Raw genomic sequence first — 6,280 nt, 5'->3', positions numbered from 1 at the left:
CTTTGCTTTGCTATTCACTTTGTTACCACAGACTGCTGGATTTTTGCAGTTTTGTTAAAAGACTAAATCAGTTTGATTTGAGACATTTTGTCAAAATATTAGTGCAAGTTAAACATGACATATTTCATTGTAATATAAGTCCTTCACTGAAAAGCTGGCATCATTGATAACCTTAAAAAATATACATGCATGTTAATGTGGATACATAAAATGTGTTGTGTTTAAAAGCCCTAGGCAGACAGTTCAGACTTGATTGCTCTGTCAGTATAGGTGTTGAGTAGGTGATGTTTCAGTGTATGGCTCGTAATAATGAAAGAGCACTCATTAGCAGCATTCATGAGCATCTCCTGTGAGCTGAGCCACATTTGGCTTACTGAGCCATTTGCGTAACCGTGAAGAGGAGGGTTGAAACTGTCAACAGGAAAAGACGTGAAAGTGTCTGTTGGGGTTATGTTTCAGCAACCTGTGCCAGCACATCCTCTGAGCAGGCACGCCACAGACGATTGCCTGAGGTTACCACATCTAGGCTGTCTGATGTTGATAGTGTCTTTCTAAGAAAGAATACCTTTCACCCTTTGCTCCCATAGTATTTTTTTTAAGTACCTCAATTCTGTTTTCAATTATTCGTCTATAATTTCTCTGTAAATTAAATTTAAGGTTGCTTAATTAGTAGTCATCCACAGTCATGATTCAGTGAGGGTGGAGCTTGTATACTTTAGTAATGCCCTGACCTTTTCTCTGTTTCCACCAGCAAAAAAAAGACTTAGCCCATGAAATACTGCTACACTTCCTTGATGGGCAGATCATTTTTCATAGACTGTAACCATCTCCAAGTTGTGGTTTCTAAACACACAGCCGTTCTGCTGACTGTTACTATAGGCCTACATTAATGTTCATATTTTGGGTAAAATGTTTAAACGAAAAATGTAAACTCTACTATTATTTAATCTTTTTTTGGCTGCTTCTTTTAGAGGTTGCCACAGCAGATCTCCCCCTATCTCCAGCCTAGTTTTCTGACATACCAACCCTTCGCATGTCCTGCTTTACTACCTACATGAATCGTCTCTGTGGTCAACTCTTCAACTCAGCTCGGCCTTCTGTTTTTTCTTTTTTTTTTGTCAGTTTGTGTCCAAACCACACATCATAACAAGTTTCGTTACCCCTTTGTAAACCTTTCCTTTCACTGTATCCTCCTGTCAAAAATTACCCCTGACACTCATCTACACCCACCACATCCTGCCTGCACTCTCTTCCTCATGTCTTCACTTCACCACTTCATCCTCTTTGTAGCTGCCCTCACGTTTTCATTCACTAATCCTCTACATTTTATGATATACTAACTGTCCTCCATCCGTCTTTCTCAGACTCTCATTTTCTACACTTATCGGTTCCTCAAAGTACTCCATCTTCCCAACACAGTAACTTCACTTGTTAGCGAATTTCAGTTTCTGTCCTTAAACTACTCTAGCCTTCTTGCCCGTCCTTTTCAACTCGATCTCTCGACCCGGCCTTTAGTGTCCAGCCTCATGTCCCGCTTTCTTTTTTTCCATATTTGTCACACTTACATGCTTCGGATCAAAGAACATCAAATAAATGTTAATATTAGACAAAGATAACCTGGCAAGTCATCCAGGTCCTGAAGCAGCAAAGCAGACCCAAATCATCACACTACCACTACTACGCTTGACTCTTGGTTTGATGTTCTTTTTATCAAATGCTATTAATTATATGTCAATTTTAAACAGGACTCAAGCCTCCAAAAATGTCTTCATTTTTGATTTTGGCCAAGTATTTTCATTGGATGCCCTTCCTGATGCAACACTGAGACATGAAAAATGGTCCTGTGCCATATGTTTCTACCCAGAGCTCTTCCTTTTCAAGGTCCTGTGTTACTATAGATGTTCTAAAAGTTCTACCATCCTGTGTTACCCAGCCTGAAAAACATAACCTGAAAAAGATGTCCTGCAGCTCTGTATTGGCATAGTGATGTGGGTTGACCCAAATAATGGGAGAGATGATGCATGATAAGTGAGCGTTAAACTGGAGGGGGACAGGATACTGGGGCATAAAACTTTGGTAACAAAAATAGACTTTGAAACAGGGCGTGCTAATCTTTTTTTTTTTAAACAGCATGTTATAGTTTTGTTTTTTTGAATTATCTTATAAAAATGGCACTTTTAGATCCACCCTTTGATGCCTCCATAGACCAGCATAACTGTCATGTATTTGTATCAACACTCACATTTTCTATACCTGGAAAAAGAACATAATTTTCTCCTTGTCTTGCTCTTACAGCGGTATCACTATTGTTCTCGCCACCTACGTGGAACATTGACAGGTGAAAACAACACGTTTCAACACTTTAGACTGATTCTGGGAAACGTAGATCACTAAGTGTACAATGCAGCTGAAAGAAGTTCAGCATACCACATTTACACACGATAAGTCCTGGAAAGCATGATGTGGTTTGTGACACTGAATCAGTTAATTTTTTTTTCTTTAATGAACCATAATTTGGAAAATCTGCAAAAAAGCAACGTTTCTGCAAGTGTTTGCAGAGTTAATTCCCCAGTTTTCTTGCATCTGTGGTTAAAGGTTTCTGCAAAAATCTAAAGAATACGCCTTGTGTAATCCAGAGCAAATTGACAAATGCAGTTCATCGAGTACAGTCAGATACTTCCTCTTTCACCTCTGTACTGAGAGACATGTCAAACAGAGCAAAGCGAGATGTGTGGTTACTGCAAGAATTCCGATATGACTCAGCAGTACTTTCCAGGAACCGAGCACCTGCCAATTCACAGATACACTTTTCATAGTGCTGTCAGTCTCTCCCCCCCCCCCCCCCCCCCCCCCACACACACACACTCACACACACTCACACACACACCACAGACACACACACACACACAAATGCTCTGATCTTTACGAAAACCTTGTTACAAGACGTTTAAGGAGTGAAGCAGATTTGTGTTTCTTCTGCACATCTCTCTCTCTGTGCACGTCTGACAGTAATATCAGTGAGAGCAAACTTCATCTGTGTGCCACATTAGTAAAAGAGTGTAAACTGCTCTTCAGGTCATTAAATCTCCTCAGTTCGCACGCATAGCACTAACATCATACAGCTTCATGCAGCACTGGGTTCACAGACTTTGGCTAAGTGTGTTTGTGTGTTTGCGAAATCCATTTAGCACCCATTTTAGACTTGATGTATAAAGCCTGAAGTGTCATTAACCCGCATTACGTAAAACAACTTCAATCTTGTAGCGAACTGAATTTTTTTTTGGCAACAACTGTAGAGAACCTCATCTTCCTCTCTAGCTTTTATTGATGTTTTTATCAACTCTTGAAATCTTCATTTGTCACAGGTTTACTGCGTTCCTTTTTTCTCTCCTTTTAGTCAGATTGACACTATGAGGGGGAAGAGCTAAAGGTTTACCAATCACATTTTCCCAAAGGATGATGTCAGCTGGTTTCACAGGAAGTCTATTGTTGTCCACTCCCTTTTCCCTTTGGTTTTCAAGCCAGACTTTCTCACGCTTCAATATTTAAGGTTTGCTTATTGTGGGGGGTAATAATCGTGCATTTTAGTGTTCCTATATTTGATGGCCTACAGAAGCACGTTGACAAACACTGCCATCTTCCCTTCCTTCTCTATCTACCTATGTTGAGATAAGCCCGGCCTCTCACTTTGTTTTGCATCATTTTACCTTTGCAGTCTCGTTAAAACACCCAAAGGCGTGAAATGATTGCCTTCAATAGCTTTGTGGTATATGCAATCTCCTGGCTGCGCTCGAAATAACCTCCCTGCTGAACTATATGAGCAGCCCATAATATTCCAAGGGAGACCTGTATTGTGTCTGTGGCTCATGTTACAGTGACTTTATCGTGCTCTTGGGTATTTTCTAATTCTTATGATGTCATGTATTTCCTGTAAACTCTACTAGATTATAATGTAGCAAGAAGGAAGCAAGAGTTGAGAGTTTGACTAATTAAACTGCTATAAGTGCAACCAACTATTATGGATGGGCCTGCTCATATTATTATTTGTGTCTTCCCACTTTATGTAATGCATTAATAATGCGAACTGCTGGTTTGGGGAGTGCAGCTGTGCTGTAGACTCAAAGCTGATGAAAAATGTGCACAAAGCTGCACACTATGAATGCAGATTACAGTGGCTGAAAATTACAATAACATTGTGCTTCAGATTGCATGTACCTTTAAGAAAGTTGCAATGCACAGCTTGACAACCTCAACAAACACCATGACATTGCTGTTAGTCCTACCTATGGTGCTTACTGGCTAATGGTGATTCTGGTGTTCATTGGATTAATTGTGTTTTTAACTGAGAATAAGCTGTTTGAGGTCGCAGTGCCAGCTCAATGGCGGAAAGAATAAAAGGAATGTTAACCCTTCATTAATAGGATTTAAAGTTCTTGAATCAGGAATAAAGCTTGGAGTCCAACAAACAAATTAGCTGCAGCACTGTGCAAAAGTCTTGAGCCACCCCTTATTTCTTTATATTTTGCAAGAAAAATGGGGAATAGGTGGAGCAGTTTATTGAATTATGTGCAAACATCCATGGAATATGAGGAATTTATAAGGTATATAAAGTAAGTACAATTCTAACAAGCTTGAGGGTCAATATTTGGTATGGCCACCTTTATCCTCAACACAGCTTAAACTCTCTGAGGCAGCTTTCTTGTCATTTCTTTAAGTATGTTCAGGAATAGTTCTCCAGGCTCCTTGATGGACATTCAAAGCTCTTCTTTGGATATTGGCTGTCTGTTGTTCTGTTTTCTGTTAAGATGATCACACACTGCTTCAATAATGTTGTGGTCGAGGCTCTGGGGAGGCCAATCCATGATGGCATTCCATTCTTTTGTGCGTTTGTTTTTTAATATCCAGATATGTTTTTACAGTGTGTTTGGGATCGTTTTCATGTTGAAAAATTAAGCTGATGCTAATCATATGGTTTCCAGATGGTACTGCAATCTGACAGTACTGTTCTGAGTTTATAATTCTATCAGTTTTGACAAGATGTCCAACACCACTGGCTAAAATGCAGCATCAAACTAAAAGAGCGCCTCCACCGTGTTTCACAAATGTCTATAGAAAGTCACTGTTGTACCTCTACATGACCTCTTCTGTGCTTATTGATGACCATTTTTAATGTTCAAATCTGGAATCATCTCTTCATAAGACATGTTGCCACTAATTTTCAGTATTTACCTCAGAGTATTCTTCACATTTTCTCTTTTTAAGAATGGCTTCTTGGCAGCCACCGCTCCACTGAGACCATTTCTGACAAGGTTTCGATGAACAGTGGATGGATCAACTACAGAGCCAGATCCTGTCTTGGGTCTTTGCTGCTGTGGATAGGTTTTTTTGTTTATTTGTTTGTTTGTCTGGGGTTTTGTTTCGTTTTTTGGGGGGTGAACTATTTCTTCTTATGTCCTCTGGTACCACAACTGGTATGGTTTTGCAACAGGGTGCTCATAACAAAGTGGCTTGAGAAAGAAATTAAAATTGGTTCTTTGCTAAGTTGTCTGTTACATGTATGAACAGCATGACTAGACTGAAAATGAATGACAAACCAGCCAAAGAAACACTTGGCAGCCTGGATAACTATTGCTCAATACTACTTAAAAAAAATAACAACAACAACAAAAGAAAAAGAAAATGTGCACCCTTGGAAGCAAAGTATAAAGAAATGAGCAGTGCCTCCAGACTTTCAAATTATAGTTTTTTCTTACCATAGGAGAGAAGATGGGCTAACAAATCTCTACCTTGTACGCTAAAATATGCTAAGCTAACAATTTAATTGCACTAGCACTTACATAAAATAGCCACCAGTTTTAGCTAACTCCTCACACTCAACAAGGTGTGTTACTAAGATTCTATTTTTTAGTTAACAGTAGTAGTAGTAGTAGTATTATAAAGATAGAAAGTTCCAGGTGCTTTGGAATAAATACTGAAAAACTATAAATTTCACTTGAAATATAGCCTCCCTAGTCAAAACTACTCACTTAATTAGCTAAATTGAGATTAAAGGAGTTCAAATTTTGTACTTACAGGAAACATATTATAATAATACATATCACTGAACGCACTTTTCACGTGTTCTTTTTCAAATAAAGCATCCTTTTATGTTTAACCGATGCTAAGTGGCGTTTTTCCCCGTTAGTTTTCTATTTTTATGAATGAAGGCGGAGGTCAGTGTGTTTTCGTCATGTTCTCGACTTATCCACTAGGGGGGGGCGCAGCAATACGCAGAGAGAAA

The sequence above is a fragment of the Neolamprologus multifasciatus genome, chromosome 7 (genome assembly GCF_963576455.1).
Source record: "Neolamprologus multifasciatus chromosome 7, fNeoMul1.2, whole genome shotgun sequence".
Taxonomy (NCBI): Eukaryota; Metazoa; Chordata; class Actinopteri; order Cichliformes; family Cichlidae; genus Neolamprologus; species Neolamprologus multifasciatus.
This window is presented reverse-complemented; position numbering follows the sequence as displayed.